Source organism: Equus caballus, chromosome 19 (genome assembly GCF_041296265.1).
Source record: "Equus caballus isolate H_3958 breed thoroughbred chromosome 19, TB-T2T, whole genome shotgun sequence".
NCBI lineage: Eukaryota > Metazoa > Chordata > Mammalia > Perissodactyla > Equidae > Equus > Equus caballus.
The window spans coordinates 21,166,563-21,189,243 of NC_091702.1; positions in this window are offsets into that span (position 1 = coordinate 21,166,563).

Consider the following 22,681-nt stretch of genomic DNA (forward strand, 5'->3'; position numbering starts at 1 on the left):
AGCCAGGAATCAAGGGATAGAGTGCGAGGTGGGAGCTTTAAAGCCCCTGAAGGGAAGAGCGTGTAGACGGTCTGCTCCTGAGATGTGGTGCTAGGACTCAGTAATAGAAACACCTGAGAGGGTCTCCAGTGCAGGTGGTGATGTTCATTGTCTCCTCAAAACCCATAGCTAAGACCCTTTGCCATACTGGGAGAGCCAGATTTTGTTCCACACCCTCTTAATGTTAGATCCTGATTGGACTGAGCTAACCATGGTGGTGCCATTTCCCTCCTCACCGATCACTGATTAACTTAATAGTAGGCTTGTTTTGGCTAATGAGATGTGTGTGGAATTCTACTGAAGAGGATGCATCTGGCAAAGTCTTTTGCCTTTTTTTTTTTTTTAGCTCTTTAAAAAGACACAAAACAAAAACAGTTCCTTTTTTTTTTTTTTGAGGAAGATTAGCCCTGAGCTAACTACTGCCAATCCTCATCTTTTTGCTGAGGAAGACTGGCCCTGAGCTAACATCCATGCCCATCTTCCTCTACTTTATATGTGGGATGCCTACCAGAGCATGGCGTGCCAAGTGGTGCCATGTCCACACCCAGGATCCAAACCAGTGAACCCCAGGCTGCCGAGAAGCAGCATGTGTGAACTTAACCACTGCACCACCAGGCCGGCCCCAGTTCTTCTTATTTTATGGGATGTTGCATCTTAATGTGGTATTCAGACCTGGGCAGCCATCTTGGAAACATGAAGGAACATAGTACAAGGATTCTATGCCAAGGATAGGAGAGCAGGTAGATGATGTCACTGGTTTAACATATGTGTAATTGGAGTCCCAGAAGGAAAGAAGGGAACAGGTAGAGAGAAAAAATATTTGAAAAAATAGTGGCCAAATTTTCCCCAAATTTGGTGAAAGAAATAAAGTTATAGATTCAAGAATCTCAGTTAACCCACATAAAATAAATACAAAATATAGGACATCCGGACACATCCCAGTCAAAATATAGAAATAAAGATAAAGAAAAATATCTTGAAAGCATTCAGGGAAACAACTCATTACATACAGGGAAATAATGATGTGAATTTCCATTGACTTTTCATTGGAACTATGGCAAACAGTAGAACATCTTTAAAATACTGAAAGAATAAAACTGCAAACCCAAAATTTGATGTACAGAGAAAATATACTTTAAGAATGAAAGGAAGATAAAGGACAAAAAACAGAAAGACAAATAGAAAACAACTTATAGATCCAACCAAATCATATCAGTAATTACCTGAAAAGATATTAGGCAAAAGACTCGAACTAAAACAAAGAGATTGTCAAATTGGATTTAAAAAAAGACTCAACGGTATGTTGTCTTGCAAAAGACATAATGTATACATAAATACATATAGACTGAAAGTAAATTGATAGAAAAAGTAATCTTAAGAAGGTTGGAGTGGCTATATTAGTATCAAATAAAGTAGATTTTAAGGAAGAAAAAATCTATTACAGTATTACCAGAGATACAGAGAAACATTTCATAATAATAAATGGGTTAATTCATCAAGAATATGTAGGAAAATTGACAGAATTAAAGAGAGAAATAGCCAAATCCACAGTTACAGTTGAAGATTTTAACATTGCAATGGATAGAACAATTTTTTTTAAATGCTAAATACATAGAGGATTTGAACAACCCTATCCACCATTTTGACAATTGACACTTACAGAACACTACACCCAAAACTGTGCAATACACATTCTTTTCAAGTGCGAGTGGTTCTTTCACCAAGATAGACCAGATACTGGGTCATAAGAGAAGTATTATATAAATTTAAAATAATTTAAACCATATACAGTATGTTCTCTAATCACAATTAAATTGAATTGGAAATCAACAATTGTGAGATATCCGGGAAACCCTCAATAAAGAGAAATTAAACACTGTACTTCAAAATAACCTATGGGTTAAAGAATAACTCATAAGGAAAAGTTGAAAATATTTCAAACTAAAAAATAATGAAAATACAGCATGTCAACATTTGTGGATACAGCTAAATTAGTGCTTAGAATAAAATTTAAAATGCATAGCTTTAAATATCTACATTAGGAAAAAGAAAAGCATGAAGTCAATGACCTAAGGTTCCACTTCAAGAAGCCAGAAAAAAGGGATGAAGTAAGCCTAAAATAAGCCAAAAAGGTAAAATAAGGAAGGAGATAATTAAGATAAGACCAGAAATCAGTGGAGTAAAAAACAGAATAGGGCCAGCCCTGGTGGCCTAGTGGTTAAGTTCAGTGAGCTCTGCTTTGGCGGCTCAGATTTGGTTTCCGGGCACGAACCTACATTGCTCTGTTAGCAACCAGGCTGTGTTAGTGGCCTACATACTGAAAAATAGAGGAAGATTGGCCTAGATGTTAGCTCAGAGCGAATCTTCCTCAGAAGAAAAAAAAAGAAAACCTAACCAGATAAATAGAAAAAATTAACAAAGGCAAAGGGGGTACTTTGAAAAGAATCAACAAAAAGATAACCATAAAAAATATTGAATCCTAGTTTATAATATGTATGTGAAGCATTTAAGGGTCTAAAACTAAATTTGAATTGTTGAAACTAAATGGTGGGTATATGAGCATTCAATGCACAATTGTTCAACAACATTGTACAATATACAATTCTTTAAATTTTTCTATACGTTTGAAACTTTTCATAATAAAATTTTGGGGAAATAATTGTGAACCTTGACTCAGTGGGAGGTAAAATCAATTTAATGGGTTAGATTAGCATTTTTTAAAAGTAAAGTAGAAGAGAAGAGAAGAGAAGAGAACACACATAATCAGAGCAAGTGTTTAATTTCAGTTATACATAAGACATGTATAGATACACTTACTGGATCATGATGTAAAATTATTTTCTTACTTGGGGTCAAATCAAAACTGTTTGCGAAACACTACCTTAGTCTCACACGTTTCCTGAGATCCCACTTTTTCCCCTCACCACACTGCACCAGTGTTTTTAGACCCACTTCTAATCCATGCATCATTTGCAGAAATTCAGAGCTCTTGCTGTGAAAATGCTTGCATATCCATCTCCTTTGACCCATTATCCCAGTTAATGAACCACATTCTCCTGACACAAAGAGTTTCTTCCAAAGGAACTCACAAGGCTCTTTGTGAGCTATGTTTATACCTTCAAAATCCCAGGGTAGTATTTAGTAATTTTCTGCATCAGGACACTAAATGGAAGCTTAAAAGAATTAGTAAAACTCTTATCAGATGTTCTTTCCTTGTCATTTTTTGGAAGGCATAGGCACAGTAAGCTAGCACCTCAAAAAAAGTTTAGCCACAGACCCTGCAGCGAGAGATTAGTTCAATCCAGAAAGCACGTGAATTCATACAGTTACTGTCATCATTTATATCTAAAGATAACATGAGTCAAGCTAGAGAGAATCTTGAACAAAAGATGCCTATTAAGTTAAAAATAACTATTCCAATCTACTACAATGTTGTGTTTAAGTTTTCAATAATATAATAAGTATTTAGTTTGATTTAATTCAACCAACATTTGTTGAACTTCACCTATGTGTCAGGCACAATGCTTTAGGTTCAAGGGGTACAATGATAATTAAGACAGATCCCAGCCCTTGAGAAATTCAGAGCATAGGAGAACAGACATATAAATAGCTCGTTTCAGGAGTCAGGTAAATGCCATCCACAGGGTTCTGGAGTACACAAATGCTAGGCTAAGCTGGAGTATACAGCACCTGAGTTGAGTCTTGAATAATGTGCAGAAGTCGTCCAAGGAAGGAAGGATATGGGCAGGGGTGGGGTGAGTTTCCAACTGCCTTCTAAAGAGGATGGCTCTGGGTAACTAGAGAGACTTTATTTTGCTGAATGGAATTTGCAAGCTCAGGGCCAGAGCTGAATTGTTCTAGATGACAGAGGCTTAGCCAAGTACTGTCTCTGGGATCTTCCATCTTCACCTCCCTTTCTTCCATCAAACACTCAACCTCTCCCTCCCCCACCCCCCAAATATTAGAGGGCAAGTTTTCAAACAAATGTCTAAGGATTATCAGTTTGAAGATCTGACAAATCATTGCCCTTCCTGGGCTGTCTACCTATTTTCTTGCACTCTAAAAGTAGCAATGTGGAGTCAGCAAATAGAAACATTAGCAAGAAGAGGCAGTAGCAAAGACTAGGTAGGATTACAAAGGAACCACTGCTCTGTGGATCAGAGAAATGCAAGTATGAGAGAAAAAACACCTACCTCAAATAATTGCCGAGAACCCCAAGGCAGAATGGGAGATCCTTGGACACCCAAAGAGAGGAGGGGGATTTGTCTTCTAATAATGATGCTTAGTGAGGACTCAAGAGTCGAAAACTTTCCTTAAAGCCATACGGACTAGGGAAGCAAAGCTTATATTTTGGACCCTGGGATCTAGAATTTCTTACAACCTAATAAAACTTCATATATTGAGAACTTAGGACTGTCTGTCTTGAGAAGGAGAGCTTGAGGTGGAATAGGGGTAAAGGATGTCACATGACCAAAAGTCCTCTACTTTAACTCCTATTAACTCTTAAAGACGGTGCAGACACTTCTTCCTCCAGAAGGACAGATTCAAGAATGTGTGTAGGGACATGCTCTTCCCAAAGGTGAAAAAGACAGAACGTTTATTGAAAGGTTTCTAATACTTCTCTGGTGGAAGGCAGATAGGAAACTGAAAATTCCATGGGAGCAAAATCAATGTCCTAGTTGACCTTAGTGGCAGGACTGGACAATAGGTAGGGGAGGCTCAAGGAAGTATGGCCCAGTCACCCTCTCTGCAGGCAGGATTCCCTTCAGCACAGGCGAAGGACACAGCATTGGCTCCAGACATAGACTCAAGTGGACAACAGTGTCCAGAGGCAAGGTCTGACTGAATTTATAAGACATCATGGAAACAAAAGAGGTTGTTTCAGCTGTGGCAAGCTACAGCCTGGAGCTGACTGCTCAATTCAGAAGGCCATCAGCTGGGGACTGGTAAGAAAATATATCCAAGTTTAGAGAAAAGGCAAATGGATGTCTGCATGTCCTTTGAATGTCGTATTGGAGCACTGTCTAACAGGCCCACTGAGGACTGTTTAATACTCTAGGGCTGAGGTTGGCAAACTATGGCTCATGCTCTGGCCACTTGCTTTTATAAATAAAGTTTTATTGGAACACAGCCACACCCATTTGTGATACATTGTCTACAGCTGCTTTCCCACTACAACAGGAGAGTTGAGTAGCTACAATGCAGATCAAATGTCCTGCAAGCCTAAAATAATTACTATCTAGCTCTTTAAGAAAAGTTTGCCAACCCTGCTCGGGGGGAACACACTTCTGCTTGATTTCGTATTTGCTATCGATTATGGGTCAGATTCTGTAGAGCTATATATTAACACGGGCAAGATTAATATGTTGCAGATGATTTCTGTCCCGTAGAAAAGATAACCCAAAAGGTTGCAGTTTGTCTTAATCTGTTTGGGCCACTATAACCAAAATACATTAACTGAGTGGCTTATAAAGAAGTCACAGCTTATTTCTCACAGTCCTGGAGGCTGGGGAGTCCAAGACCCCGTGTTTGGTTAAGGTGCCCTTCATAGACGGCTGCCTTTTCACTGTAACCTCACATGGTGGAAGGAGGGAGGGCTCTCTTGGTCTCTCTTCTAAGGGCACTAACCTTGTTGGTGAGAACGCTGCCCTCACCACCTGATCACCTCCTAAAGGGCCTACTTCTAATACCATCACCTTGGGACTAAGGATTTCAATGAATGAATTTTGGAGGACACAAGCATTCAGACTATTAGCACATTTTTATTTCCCCATAGGATATTAACCAGTTTTATATCCAATCTAACAATCTTATTCCAATATTGTTTCTTCAGCACCTACACATACTCAATCTCTTGAGTTGTTTGTTTGTTTCTTTGTTTTGGTGAAGAAGATTGGCCCTGAGCTAACATCTGTTGCCATTCTTCACCTTTTTACTTGAGGAAGATTATCGCTGAGCTACCATGTGTGCCCATCTTCCTTTATTTTCTATGTGGGGCACTGCCACAGCATAGCTTGATGAATGGTGTGTACATCTGCGCCTGGGACCTGAAACCACAAACCCTAGGCCACTGAAGCAGAGCATGCGAACTTAGCCACTACACCACCCGGCAGGCCCCTTGAGTTTTTTTTAATAAGCTTTTTTATTTTAGAACAGTTGTAGGTTTACAGAATTATTGCAAAGATGGTACAGAGATTCTCCATATAACCTATGCTCAGTTTTCTCTATTATTAACATCTTTCATTGGTATGGTACATTTGTCACAATTAATGACCCAATGTTGATTGATATATTACTAAAGCCCATACAGTATTTCATTCAGATTTCCTCAGTTTTTCCCTAAAATCTTTTTTATTTATTGTGTTCTAGGGTCCTAGCCAGGATACTACAGTACATTTAGTAGTCATGTCTCCATAGGCAGCTCTTGATTGGAACAGTTTCACAAACATTCCTTATTTTTGATGATCTTGACAGTTTTGAAGAATACTGGTCAGGTATTTTGTAGTTGTCCTTCAACAGATTTGTCTGATGTTTTTCTCACAATTAGATTGGGATTATGGGTTTCGGGAGGAAGACCGTAGACATGAAGTGTCGTTTCCATCATATCATGTCAAGGGTACACACTATCAACATGATCTCTCACTGTGGATGTTAACCACCTGCTTGAGGTCGTATTTGTTTCCCCACTGTCAAGTTTCTCTCCTCCTGAGCCCCTGCCTTCCATCTGTACTCTTTGGAAGAGAGTCTCTATGTATAACCTGTAACGAAGGAGTGAGGGGTTATGCTCCACCTCCTTAAGCGTTCAGTATCTACATATATTATTTGGAATTCTTCTGCACAAGTGATTTATCTATTCTTCCCCCATTTACTTGTTAAATCACTTATTTAAATCAGTAGGGACTCATAGATATTTACTTTATACTTTGGGTTATAATCCAATATTACTTTATTTTCTTGCTCAGATTTTTCCAGCTTTGGCCACTAGAAGCTCTTTCAGCTGACTCCTATGTCCCTTTGACATATCCCCATCATTGTGGGTCTTTATTTTTGAGCACTTTCTAATTTTTTGGCACTACAAGACGCTCTAGGAGCATCTTGTATATTTCCTGCTCCAGTTCTAGAAGCAGCCATTTCTCCAAGGAGGCCCGTTTCTTTTCTTAGACGATAGTACTAGAAACCAAGATCTAGGCATAAGGGGTGTTCATTGCTCTTGAGGTGTCATTGCTGACAGCCCCTCTCAGCTGATAGAGCAAGGAGATATATATGTGGATATATTTCCTTAGTATGTACTTCCTTGTGTATATACACATAACTATAAATATTTCCAATGTAAAGCATGTATATCTGTATAAGCTAAATGTAAGTTCATACTGATGTCTCCAACTTAACGCGTTACCACAAGGATCATTGTAGCCTCCACCCCCTTGTAACCTCCAACTCCAACAATGAGACAGTTGGCTCCCACCAGCTGCTATCCATTTGCTTAATTATTTAATTCCAGTACACTCATACAGTGGTTTCAGAATTACTAACTTCTTCCTCTGTGGGAAACATTATCAACTAGAGTGCTGTGCTTACGTACAGTCTATTTTGTCTTTGGTTTTTAGAGACTGCACTCATTTACAAAGTTACTTTGATTAGCACTCGTTTTCCCCACCCCCTTTGGTTAGGCTGTTTCATACGCTCGTAATAGGGTTACATTGCTTTGTCGCATTCTACATTCCATCCTCAGATTCTCTGACTTCCTAAATCATTTTTTTTATTTGTATACATTAAGGTTTCTTTTTGTGTCGTAAAATTCTATGAGTTTTGAGATATGCTTAATATCTTGTATTCACCATTACAGTATGATACAGAAGAGTTTTGCAGCTTTAAAATATCATCTGTACTTTACTTACTCAAACCCCAACTCCCCCAACCCCCTGCTGAACTCCTCGCAACCACTGATCTTTTACCATCACTATAGTTTTGCCTTTTCAAGAATGCCATATAATTGGAATTATACAGTATGCAGCCTTTTCTTTCACTTAGTAATATGCATTGACGATTCATCTATATTTTTGTGTGGCTTGATAGCTCATTCCTTTTTTTCAATAAATAATATTCCATTGAGTGGATGTACCACAGTCGATTTATCCATTCACCAATTGAAAGGCATTGTCATTGTTTTCAGTTTTTTGGAGATTATGAATACAGCAGCTGTAAACACTCACCTGTAGGCTTTTGTGTGGACATAGTTTTCAAATCAGCTGGACAAACACCTAGTAGCATGTTTACTGAATCATATGGTAAGCTGCTTTCAGTTGTGTAGGAAACAGCCAAACTGCCTTCCACTGTTGCTTCATCGTTTTGCATTCCAACCAGCAATAGATTAGAGTTCCTATTGCTGCACCTTCTCACCAGCAGCTGGTATAGTCAGTGTGGGGGATTCTGGCCTTTCTAGCAGATGTATAGCAATTTCTCATCGTTGTTTAATTTGAAATTTCCTCATGACAAATGATGTGTGCTTTTCTTGCCACCTGTGTGTCTTCTCTGGTGAAGTTTCTGTTCAGATCTTTTGCCAATTTTTAAATTGGATTGTTTGTTTTCCTGTTGCTTTTAAGAGTCCTGTGTATGTTTTGGGTCCAAGTATGTTTTACCAGATACGTGTTTTGCAAATATTTTATCCCAGTGTGTGGCTTGTCTTTTCATTCTCTTACCAGTGTGTTTTGCAGAGCAGAAGTTTTTATTTTTAAGAAAGTTCAATTCATTATTTTTTCTTTACTTTCTATTGGCATTATATTTAAAAACTTATCACCAAATCCAAGGCAGTGTAAATTTCCCCTACTTTTTCAAGAAGTTTTATACTTTTGCATTTTGCATTTAAGACTATGGTCAATTCTGAGTTAATGCTTATGAAAAGTGTAAGATCTGTGTTTAAGTTCATTTTTTGTATATAGGTGTTCAATTGTTCTAGCATCGTTTGTTGGAAGGACTATCCTTTCTCCATTGAAATACCTTTCTCTCTTTGTCAAAGATTAGTTGACTATTTTTGCATCGGTCTATCTCTGGGCTCTCTATTCTGTTTCACTGATTTATGTGTCTAGTATTTCCCTAATACCATACAAAAAATTAAATACTTAGAAATAAGTTTAAAATATGTCCACAACCTGCACATTGAAAACTACCCAATATTCTGGAAAAGATTTAAATAAGTGGAGAGGTATACCATAATCATGGATGAGAGAACACATTGTTATTATGTCAATTTTTCATAAATTGATCTATAGATTCAGTGCATTCCTAATCAAAATCCCAGTACACTTTTATGTAGGAAATAACATACTTATTCTAAAATATATATGGAAATGTCAGGGACCTAGAATATCTGAAACAATCTTGAAAAAAGACAAAATTGGAGTACTCACACTTCATGGTTTCAAAACATTATACAAAGATACAGTAATAAAGATGGTGTTATATGGCTATAAGGATAGAATTGAGAGCCCAGAAATAAAATCTTGCATTTATGATCAATTAATTTTCAGCAAGGATACAAAGACTGTTCAATAAGGATACATCTTTTCAACAATGGTCCTGGGACAACTGGATATCCACATGCAAAACAAATCTCACACAAATACAAAAAATGACTCTAAATAGATTACAGACCTAAATGTAAGAGCGAAAACAATAAAACTCTTAGAGGAAAACCTGGCAGTAAATCTTCATGACCTCAGGTTAGGCGATAGTTTCTTATGTATGACACCAAAAGCACAAGCAAGAATAACTACGAAAAATAGATAAATTTTACTTCATCAAAATTAAAAAATTTTCTGCTTTAAAGGACACCATCAAGAGAGTGAAAAGCTAACCCGGGCAAAAATCCAAAACACTAACACCACCAAATGCTAGAGAGGATGTGGAGTGACAGGAACACTCATTCATTGCTAGTGGGAATTTAAAATGGTACAGCCACTTTGGAAGACAGTTTGACAGTTTCTTACAAAACTAAACATACTCTTACCATATGATCCAGCAATCACACTCCTTGATATTTACCCAAAGGAGCTGAAAACTTATGTCCACACAAAAGCCTGCACACATATGTTTATAGCAGCTTTATTCACAATCACTCAAACTTGGAAGAAACCAAGATGTCCTTCAGTAAGTGAATGGATAAGTAATTGTGAAAAGTTATATTCCAGGCAACAGAATAGAATTCAGTGCTAAAAAGAAGTCAGCTATCAAGCTGTGAAAAGACATAGAGGAAACTTAAATGCATATTACAAAGTGATAGAATCCAATCTGAAAAGGCCACATACTACATGATTCCAACTATATGACACTCTGCAAAAGGTAAACTACGGAGAAAGTAAAAAGATCAACGGTTGCCAGGAGTTAGGGGGAGGCAGAGATGAATAGGTGGAATGCAGAGTGCTTTTAGGGCAGTGAAACTGTCTTGTATGATGCCGTAATGGTGGATACATGTCATTATACCTTTGTCAAAACCCATAGAATGTACAAAACCAAGAGTAAATCTTAATGTAAACTATCAACTTTGGGTGACAATAATGTGTCAATGTAGGTTCATCAACTGTAATAAATGTACCACTCTGGTACTGGGGACATTGATAGCTGGGGAAGCTTGCATGTGTCGGGGCAAGGGTAGATGACAACTCTGTACTTTCTGCTCAATTTTGCCGTTAACTTAAAACTCCTCTTTAAAAAGCCTATTTTTTAAAATCAACCCATAGAATGAGAGAACATATTTGCAAATCAAATATCTGATAAGAGACTTGTTTCCATAATATATAAAGAACTCTTACAACTCAATAAAAAGGACAGTCCAATTAGAAAATGAATGAAAGATTTGAACAGAGATTTTTCCAAAGAAGAGTTGCAGATGGCCAATAAGTTCATGAAATGATGCTCGTCATCATCAGTCACTAGGTAAACGTAAATCAAAACTGCAATAAGGTACTCCTTCCCATCCACTAGGATGGCTGTGCTAAAAAAGACAGATAATAACAAGTGATGGTGAGAATGTTGAGACTTTTGAACCCTCATACATTGCTGGTGGGAACAGAAAATGGTGCAGCTGTTTTGAAAAACATTTTGGCAGCTCCTCAAATGTTAAACACAGAATTACCATATGACCTAGAAATTCCACACCTGGGTGTATACCCAGTAAATTGAAAACAGGCATTCCAACAAAAACTTGTACACTGAAGTTCAGAGGCACTATTCACAATAGCAAAAGGTAGAAACAACCCAAATGTCCATCAACTGATGAATGGAAAAACAAAATATATATCCATACAATGGAGAATTATTGGACAATAAAAAGAAATGAAATATTAATACATATTACAACATGGATGAACCCTGAAAATATTATACTAAGTGACATAAGACAGACACAAAAGCCATGTGTTGTATGATTCCACTCATATGAAACACCCAGAATAGGTGAATCCATAGAAACAGAGAGATTTGGGTTGTAAGGGTCTGGGTGGTGGGAAGGATGGGAATGACTGCTGATGCACATGGGCTTTCTTTTCAGGGAGATGAAAATATTCTAAAATTAGATAGTGTTGAAGGTTGCACAACTCTGTAGCTTAGTAAATACCACTGAATTGTACACTTTAAAAGGGTTAATTTTACGGTACGTGAATTATGTCTCAACGAACCTGCTGTAAAAACAACTCTGGCTGGGTTGGCAAAAACTCAATAGCTAAAGTGTGGTGATAGTTTATTAAACTATCCCAGAGATTCCAGAGGATTATAAGCATACTTACCATTTCTAGGAATATATAGTCGAGTTAAATAAACCAGGTAAATGCTTGATTTGTGTTTTAAAACAAATTAAAAGTCTACAGCCCATTCCCTAACTGCTCCACAAAGATTATGTGATTTGTTGTTTGGCAAAGCTCGCTGCATTTTCCTTACCGACGTGTTCTTTAGACAGAGCTTATAGAGTTAAGTGTACGGAAGAATTAAATTCTGGTTTATTCTCTGAAATCCTATGGAAAATTTAAATGGCCAGCTTTCAGAATAGCTACTTCAAAAACCCTTTAATCTGTCTGAGTATAAAGCCATAAAACATCACCAAATTGAGTGAAAATTTTCTCTCCACTGGATCTTTTATTCAAGAATGTAATTTAATGCCTGATCAGACATGGCTATGAGCCGGTCACCTTATCGACTACCTTTACAAAAATTCCAGGTGGAACGTCTATCCACAGTTTGCATCTATTCACTGTGCTGTCTCACTTCTTGTTGCTAGGATACCACTTTTTGGTGATGTCAACCTATTGGAATATCAAAAATTTATTTCTAATCAATTTTTTGTTCTGCATGGCCTTAAGAAAAGAAGAAAGCAAGGTCCACACACTCATGTCCCTGGTAATAATTCTAAACTCATTTTTTATTTAAAAATTGAAAAACCTGACTTTATTTTTAAAATTGCAAGTTTTATGTATTAGTTTGTCCATAAGTGCAAGGGGCGTTCCTATCACAGAAACCTTTCCTTCCTTCTGAAATGGCTGACTCATCTTGTATGTCCAAAATGAAAACTCCAGGGGACAGAGGAGGTGCTCCTTCAGAGAGGATTCCTCTTCTCCTTATTTCTTAGGGTTCCCAGGTTCAAAACTAGAAACCGGAACAATCTATTTTCCTGACTTCTACAAGCGACAGAGATTAGAAGGTAAAAATAATTGATATTATTCAATTTATTTTTATTCCAATTAATTCAATTCAGTAATGTATATTGAACACTCTCATTGCACAGTCACTCTATTAACCCTTGTGGAGAGTGTAAAGATGACTATTCAACAGTCACTGTCTTCAAGATGGCCCTAACTTAGTGAAGCAATGGACATGTGCACAATATCCAGTGTCAGTCTCCAGAGAAGCAAGGGACTGAGAGGCTCCAGGCCCAGTGGGTAGAGCCCCAGCGCCGGCTCTAGGGTCTGCAGAAACCCAAGTCTAGAGCCCGCATTGGTTGAATGCAAACAAAAGGAGCGATTAAGATGGGCAGCATCATCAGGGTACCAAAGTAGCACCAGAGTAACAGTGGAAGTGGGTTACCATACAAAGGAAGCCAACGTGTGAGAGAATTCACAGGGCAGGGCTCACCTAGGCATTCCTAGTGGTGCCTCTGCCCTGGACACTGAGCGGGGCTGGTAAAGCAGGATACAACTCAACCCTGACCTGGGATAGCTTGCCTAATACCACGGAGTGGGGCAAATTTATCTAATGGGAGAATTGCTGGGGCTTGAGAAGGCTTTACAAGCAGCATGGCAGTTAAGCTGGGTCCTAAAGGATTGGTAGGACTTCATTAAGCAGAAGCAACAAGGAATGGGCATACAAAGTACAAGGAAGAGGACAAAATCTGAAGGCTGGAGGATGCTGCAGAGTGCGGCAATGGCTGGTGACGGTGGACCAGGAGCGTGGAATATATCTAGCTATGGAGTGAAGAGACAGTGGGTGGGAGATAAAGCTGAGATCTTGGGCCAGATTAGCAAGGGCCTTGAAGTGCCATGCTAAGTAATTTGGACTTTATTCTGTATGTGTAATGAGGATCTGTCCAGGGTTGTTGAATAAAGCGATGTTGGGACATATTACCTTTCAGGAATAAGCTGATTTATCAGCTTAGCTCAGTAACATTTAAAAATGATTTGCTTTTAAATATGTCCTAGTTTTCTCCGTGTGTCTCCTCCAATCGATTCTTCACTTTCTCTCTCCTGCTCTGTGCCCCAGGAGGCTGACTTCACCGGGCTTCTTTACCCTCTGCCTTCCAGGAGGATGTGGCCAGTGGGAGGCACCAGCAGGGTATTGGAGGTCAGGAGGGGAGGGGTGTATCCGGTCAGGGTGTGTCCTCCATCAAGGCCTTATCTCTCATGAAGTGTCCCCTTTCTACAACTAAAGCTCTTGTCCAGTTCTGATAACTCCTTCTTCCTCCTGCCCCTTCAGGTCTGAGGGTCGTGCTGGCTTCCTGCTGCTGCCAGTCACTGGATGCCTCACCATCCCTTACTGTCTCCTTCTACCCTGCTGCATGGGGGGGCGGGGGGGGCTAAGACCATCCCCAGGTTAGATGACTCATCAAGAAGACACGCATGGCTCAACATACTGTCCTCCTCGTGGCTAAGACTTCTTACAGCAAAAGGATACAAAGCAAAATGAGCAAAGGTAAGAGGCACATGGGGTGGAGTCTGGAGGAAGCCAGGCACAAGCTCCACGAGTCCTCTTCCAGTACAGTCACTCAAGCCATGCTCAATTCTTCCCACAATGAGTTGTGACAGCACACGTGAAATGTCACTTACCAGGGAAGCTCACCAGAGACTCAGTGCCCAAGGTTGTTATTGGGGGCTGGTCACATAGGCACCCTCTGTCTAGCACATACCAAAACCGGGATTCCTAGAAGGAAAGTAGGTGTTCAGCATAAGCCATATTGTTTGCATATACACGTTACGCACGGTAAGCCACTCTTACCAGGAAATAGCAGGAACCCTCCTCAAATCCAGGTTCCCAGATGCCAGCCAAGGGCCAACACTGCAAGCAGGCCTTTCTAAGGATGGTAGTCTACTATGTGAACTCTTCTGCACACCTGCCCACATTCCCATAAATAATTTCTTCATTTAAGTCTTTTTAAGTGCACCATCTGTTTCCTCTTAAGACCGCAACTAATACAAAACAATAGCTACATCTATCTATTTACGGATGCATCTGGGCATACACATGTATAAATTGTCGGGCTGTCACTTCTGCAAACTCATTACCTTTCTCTTCAGTTTTGCTTCTGAATTTCCCAGGTCTGAGACTCACGAGGACGAGGGAGGGTCCCAGGCCCCCTGCGCCTGCCCCACCCGGAGCTGAGCCACAGCCTCCACTGCAGTCCTCCTCCACGTTCACACTCACATGATTGCATTTCTCTCTCCGTTTGTCCTCTAGGTCCCCTGTGGGGATGGATTCTGTTCCTGACTTCGAGGCTGTTCGTCTGAGGCTCTGAAACCCTTCCCACTTAAGCTCTCTTATTCTGGGGCTGGGCCATGCGCGAACCAGCCAGAAGACAAGGAATCCCAATGTCCCCCCAACCTGACTCCGAGTATGACCCCCTTTAGAATCTTTTGCCCTCACCTCCTTGACACTGTCATTGCCTAAATAGGTCTTGAGTTTTCAAAGCCCCATTAGATGCACAATTAATTGAACTTTTAATCATTTTGACCCCACCTCATGATACCCTCCTCAAGCTGAGAAGTCCTTTTAGGACTCATCTGCTAGACTCTGTCTTTTTTACCCACTTCCCTTAGGTCCAAGCGCACCCCAGCTTCCTTTCATGCTGTTGTGAATATGTTGGTTGTTATATTGTTACGTTAAAAAACTACCTCAAAATTTAGTGGCTTAAAACATCACCATTTTATTATACCTCATGCTTTTGTAGGTCAGGAGTTTGGCAAGGGCTGGGTTGGACAGGTCTTCTGCTCCACATGGTGTCACCTGGGGCCACTCAGTGGTACTCAGTCAGCAGCTGGACTTGGTTGGAGGGTCCAAGATGACTGGAAGGCTGGCGCAGTGGATGCCCTCTTCACCTCCAGGTAGTCTCAGGGCCTCTCCATGTGATCTCCAGCAGGTTAGTCACATTTCTTACATGATAACCAAGAGCTCCAAGAAACCACAATAGAAGCCACCAGCCCTTTTAAAGGTGAGGCCTGGAACTGGCACAGCCTCCCTCCTGCCATATTCTGTTCCTCAATGCAGCCACAGGCCAGCCTGGATTCAAGAAGAAGGGAAATAGACCCTACTTCTCACTGGAATGAGTGTCAAGGAATTTATGGCCAAATTTGTGGAGGTTCTGGCATGTCTCACAGCCAAGTATATTCAGGTTATGATCAAGAGATTTCTTAAATAAACCACCCTAAACCACACCTTGTTGTCCTAATTTGAGAATCATTAGTTGGAAATAGAACACTGAGCATCATAGCAGCAAAACCAACAGTGGCAAACAGCTAGGGAATCCACAAGCTCTGCTCTTTCATTTCCCTCCTCTTCCCTGCATCACTTGCACAGTAATGTCTCAGGCTAAAGAATCATTTTTCCCTCCAGGCATTAAGTCTGAGTCCCTCACACCAGGAGGGTTATAAATCACAAACAAGAGATTGGATTTTGCGACAGAACTGGTGCTAAAGATCCTTCGGCGGTGACTCTCCCTCACCTTGTCTATTTTTTTCAGAGGAGCATCTGTCAGGAGATTAGGGTGTCCTTCTGCACTCATGGTTTGCTTCCCTCCTGGTTCAGGCCAGGCCACTGCACCCCAGGCATGGGATGACTGTGATCGTCCAAAGCCATCCCAGGAGCCTGTGTTCGGGCTTTGTGCCCAGGGTTGGAAGGGACTGAAACCAGCACATAGAAATCCTCCTGGAAAAGCCCCAGGGACAGTGTCCAGCAGACCCTTCTACTGAACTCCACTTTCTAGAGAAGATAGTGTCGGTGAGGTTCCAGCACCCACATGATTGCCACTCTAAAAGGCACATACGCTGTCTGTGCAAAATTGCCCAATTGAAGCATCAACAAATACCAATAGGAGGGATTCAGTAAATTGTGGGGGAGGGGATTTTAAAGGGCTCAACATATTACTGAATGATCTGTATTATTTCTACACAGTTTTCTGCACTTTTTTTTTATTGAGGTAACATTGGTTTATAACATTATATAAATTTCAAGTATACATCATTATATTTCTACTTCTGTATAGACTACGTCGTGTTCACCACCAAAAGTCTAGTTGCCATCTGTCACCATACACACATGCCCCTTTACCCTGTTCACCCCCCCTCAACCCCCTTCCTCTCACCCCCTTGCCATCTGGTAACTACCAATCTGTTCTTCGTATCTGTGTTTGTTTCTTTGTTTGTTTATCTTCCGCATATGGATGAAATCTTACAGTTAATTGTCTTTCTCTGTCTGGCTTATTTCACTTAGCATAATACTATCCATGTTGTCGCAAATCTACACACATTTTTAAAGTGGAAAAATCATAAGAATCATTTGCAGCTTTAGCACACACACAGCCGTTTCACAGCTGTTATCTCATGGGACTCTCATTTGGTGCTCTGTGACATGCAACCCCATTGTGAAGGTGATGAAGTTTGGACCACTGAAATCAACTGCTCAAGGTCAACCAGGTCAAATTATACAGAGCGACTTTAAAGGAGAAAAAAAGCATAATTTTCTCATTTTTAGCTCTAAAAAATAGAACATAAAGTTAAACCTGGGTTTCAGTGTCCTGGAAATAGGAATTTCCTATCACTCCACAATTTGTCCATAAGCATTTCTTCCACCCAAGTTACAAAGCACCTTCTCGATCTATAGCACTTCACATCGCTGTCCTGGAGTGTTGTCTGCCAGCCTTAGATTCACACCACACTTACGGAGAGGACAGTAGCCCCAGGGAGGACCCTGATGCCATTTTGTGTACCAAGCTTGAGCTAAAGAACAGCTGAAACTTGGGCATGAGAGATCTGCTCCTATCAAATGTTAGTGACTATCTGGACCAATCTGATTATTTTTCTTAGGAATTTGAACTGGAGGCACGGGAAGAGGTGCAGAAGCAGGAAGACGGCAGTAGCAAAGGCCATGAAGCAGCAGAGGTCATGAGCTGATAGAAGACATGAGCAAGTAAAAGCCATAGAGGAATCAGAAGGCAGCAGCCATTAAAGAAGGAAGAGGAGGAGGAGGAGGAGGAGAAGAAAAAGAACAAAACAGAGCCTTGAGTAAGCAGAAGCTAAAGGACATATGTATTAAAGACAAAGGTGGTTGGTTGGGACTGGTTGGAGAATTAATAGTAGTCGAAGAGCTGAGTCCCTGTAATTGCAGAGCACCTCAGCAGGGATTGACAACTGCAGCTGCTAAGAGGACATCCAGGTGACTCAGCCTCTAGAAGAGCACTGGACCCAGGACGACCTCCTGGTTCACAAACCCTGCTCCCTCCTCTCCCTGTGAGGCCTGATCGAGCAACTATTCCTGGGTTCCCACAGCGCCCGGCCGTGGGCTGATGGTCCAATCTTTATTACTACCAAGGGGATTCTCACAATAAATCTCCTATTATTTGAAGCGAATTGAGTAAGTGCGCATTTCTTGCTACCAAGAAAACTGACTAACACAATGGTTGTAATGAAAAATCACAAGCATATTCTTTACAGACCAAATACAGGATGAGGAAAGCATCAATACTCTTAGAAATTTGGTTTCTTGTTACAGGGCTCCAAACCATTGCGACAATACACGTTTAAGAAGTAATAATTTTTAGACCTCTTCTTAGCTGTCCTAGAGATACCGCTGACAACACAATGTCACCAGATCAAGCCTCTGTTTTCAACCAGAGCCCAAGAGAGTGTTTTATATGTAGAAAGTGTTCAATAACAGTTAATCACTGCAGGTGATAGGAAATACCGAAGATACAATCTACCAGAAGTTTTAAACCAGGGGAAGTACACCCTCTCCAGGGGGCATCCGAAAACAAGTAGGGACATTTTTGCTTGTCAGTGACTGAAGTCTTCCGTTGGCATTTAATGGGAAAGACAAGCCCTACAGCGCTCACGACAGTCCCGTACAAGGAAGAATTATCCCAACATAAATGCAAATCTGTAAGAAACCTAGACCTCCACACAAATGTGTGTAGTGAACAAACTAAAAACTAAAACCAAAAACTGTCGCCTGATCCACAGTCAGACAACACAATAGTCCGATCCATGGTCAGACAACAGAATAGCGTATTTTAAATGAGGATTATCCCCGAAAAGTCATAACATGTGCTAATTTAGCCATAGACCAGTCCCAGGGCTTGTGTTCTGGACTCTATCATGAAAGACAACAAACTCCCTTACAGGAACACTCCTACTCCAGGGCATTAGACAAGAAGATATATTTGTCAAGGTAAGAAGATAAAAGATATTTTAACAGTTTATTAGTTTAATTTGTTACTTATAAATATTGAGATTCCTGGTATGTGGGCCTCCATTTGTACTGATGCTCAGGTCCTGCATAAGTTAGTGGTGGGCCTGCTCTTGCCCCACCTGCCTAGTCCGAGGGTAATTTAAAGAAATAAGGCAGAGGCTGGCCCAGTGGCTCAGCGGTTAAGTTCACACGTTCCACTTCAGCGGCCCAGGGTTCGCCAGTTCCGATCCCGGGTGCGGACATGGCACCGCTTGGCATGCCATGCTGTGGTAGGCGTCCCACATAGAAAGTAGAGGAAGATGGGCATGATGTTAGCTCAGGGCCAGTCATCCTCAGCAAAAAGAGGAGGATAGGCAGCAGTTAGCTCAGGGCTAATCTTCCTCAAAAAAAGAAAGAAAGAAAGAAAGAAGGCAGGGCATATGACTCAGAGAAATAATCTCCGCCCTTAATTTGTATGATCTATCTACAATTTTAATTCTGTTCCCTCGAGGAAAACCCTGGAAAGGACCTCTTTTCCTGATCACGCAGACTATGTCCTCACGTTCATACTGGGGACCTGTCATTTTTGGATGGTTTGTAGGGTTTGCAGGGGCTCCCTGGGAGTCAGCTATGCTTTGTCCCTTTAAGTCTCTGCCTTCCATCCCAATTTGAGAAAACGAGTCTTTTGTTCACAAACAAATTACATGTTCCCTTATTTTTGATGAAACAGCTGCATGCCAAACATGGTTCCTTTCATCATCCATACATTAAAGTACACTAATTGAAAGTCTAATCACTGACTTGCCTTTTAATGGCATTAAGAAAAAATTTTCAAATGAATAATCCAAAGCTTGCTAACATTTATGTTAGAGGATGGGATGGGAAACATTTTTTTCCTTCCTTTAAGAGCTTGCCAGGTGACTAGAAATGTCAATTTCAATTCAGTTTCAATCTCAAGCCATTTTTTTCTTTACATTTGGCTAAAGCTTCAGTTTGTGTTTGCTTCCTGATTGCCTTGAAGGGAAATAAATAAATAAAGCAGTGTGTTTGAATTTTCTTTTTCTCCTTTGAGGCTTAATGCTCAGAATATTTTCCTTATTTAAAAAGCACCTACTATGGCCTCTTTATCAAAAATCTAAGTGTAGCTTCCACACAGGTAATCATCTTTTTCTTCCCATCTTTTTTTTTTAACCATATGTTGTTATGACAATTGCCCACTTGATTTCAAGCAGGCTTTGTAGTGCAAAAGTGACTATTCCCAAAGGAACAAGATGGCTGTGTTGTCCTCCGAGCTGAGAAAAGGTGCCGTGTCTGTGTTCTATAGCTCAAAGCCAGAGCCCTAGATTAGGAGTCAGGAGACAGCTCAGACACCAGCTAGCTATGGGACCCTTTGGCCTTCAGCCCCCTCCTCAGAGCAGGAGGGAGCTACACTTGTCTAAGTTCACTTCCAGCCCAGAAGGTCTATAATTTCACAGGTTAATCTCTTCACTGTGGAGGATATCTATGGGAAGCTCCAGAGAGGCTCAGTCCAGGGTTTATCTCAGGGAAGCAGCTATTTTCTTCCCTGTTGCTCTCCAAGAAAGAAGTCAAGGCAGAATGAGATGCATAAAGAATAAGATTGTTTTACCACAAAAACTCTTAGCAGTAGAGATTTCTTAATAATACCAAATACTCATATAGTGTCCCACATGTGCCAGAAGCTGTTGCAAGAGTTTTATATATTTTAACTCATTTAATCCTCACCATCACCCTGGAAGGTGGGCAATATTATTACATTACCAGCTTACAGGCAAGGAAACTAATGAAATAGATGCTAAGTGACCTGTCCAAGGTCATTCAATAGTCAATGGTCTCACTGGGGTTTGAATCCAAGAGATGTGGTTCCGGAATCCAGGTACTTACTGAGTGGTGACCTATAAACAAGCAGACGTGTAGTGGGAACATCTGATATTTGGAATCTAATTGTGTTGAAATCCTGCCTCCACCATATCCTAGTTCTGTTATTTCCAGTGACTGACTTAACCTTTTGCAGCCTCAGTTGTGTGTCAGTAAAATATACCTTCAAAGGCTGGGAGTAAAGTTTTAACTAGATTATGCACAAAAGAGTATTTTGTAAACCTCAGCGCATTAAGCAAACAGTAACAATGAATCTGTCTTTGGCAGATAAGAGTTAAAAGCGTCAGTTTCATTAACCAGGATTAGAGTTGTAAGCTAGAAAAATATGATTTTAACTTTAAAAATACAAGCTTCCAATTCTTTTAGGGGGATATCCAGGGGGTGGAGAAGATGAGGGCCAAGGAAGGGCCAAGGGCAGAGAGAAATGATGGCATATTAGAGGCGGTGAACCTCCCCAGGGGCCTAAAATAACACTACTTTGCCTGGATCAAGATAAGAGATTGAGAAGACTTCTGAGTCACTTCTTTCAAATCATCTCAGTGCCATTAAATACTGGAAGGATTTGGGCAAGACCCAGAGACCACTGCAATGGCATGGGACTCATTCAACATTCTGAAACAGGAGTCAGAAGAATCCAAGTGACTAAACACAGAGATATCCATCACTTGGCTTGGCCCAGCGCCCTTGGTACTCAGCTGCTCTCTGACCCTCCACCTCACCCCACGTGGATCCTACGAGTTGGCTTCTTAGAGAGTCAAGGGGCCTCCGGCAGGTGCTCCTCTACCTGCCCCTCTGTTCTCCATTCTTCTTTCCCAGGAGTCCGAAGGGATTCAGCCTGCGTTTATTTCCTCTTCAGCCTTACCTATTCTGTCTCCTCCTCTCCACTTTGGGCTTCCTCTTCCATTAAGATAACTATGACAGAGAACAAATTCTCCCCAGCCTCCTTTTCCTTATTGACCCTCAAAATAAACATTTAGGCCTCTTTCATGTGAGGATGCTAACAGCAACCAGTGAGGAGAAGCAGCCAGTGAGTAACAAAAGGATCTTAAATGCTCATATTACATCCTCACTGATCTTTCCTGCTTCCCAGACGGCCAGAGAACCTCCTCAAGAGCATCACACCTAGAATATGGTGCGTGCTAGACTGGATCACGCACCCCAGGCCAGCTCTGTAAAAGTTCTGAGCCCTGGGCCGGCCCAGTGACTAGCAGTGAAGTTCGCATGTTCTGCTTCAGCAGCCTGGGGTTGCCCGGTTCGGATCCTGGGTGCGGACCTACGCACCACTTGTCAAGCCATGCTGTAGCAGGCGTCCCACATATAAAGTAAAGGAAAATGGGCACGGATGTTAGCTCAGGGCCAGTCTTCCTCAGCAAAAGGAGGAGGATTGGCAGTGGATGTTAGCTCAGAGCTAATCTTCCTCAAAAAAAAATTTTTTTAAGTAAAAATTAAAACAAAGTTCTGAGCCCTGTGAGCTACTGCCTAGCTTTAGTCTGAGGATGGCTCTTCCCCACGGCCCAGTGTCGACCCCTTATCTCCTTCCCAGGTCAATTGCTCTAGCTTCTCTACATGAGGAAAGTTCTTTCCTGCTTGCCCTCCAAGGAAATATCCCTGGTTTCAGGTAAGTTTGCCCCACACAGCAGAAGTTCTCTTTGCCTTGCCCTGAACTCCCTTCGACTCAGGCTCCCATCTCTTCCCTGGATGGGTCCCTTCCTATGTGTTGTACCTGTAACTAGCCACTTGGAAAGGACAGTTACATCTTATTTAGGCTAGAGTGTCTCTTCTTTGTTACAACTGGAGATTTTTCTCTTCTTTTTTTCAACTTTTCTAAATT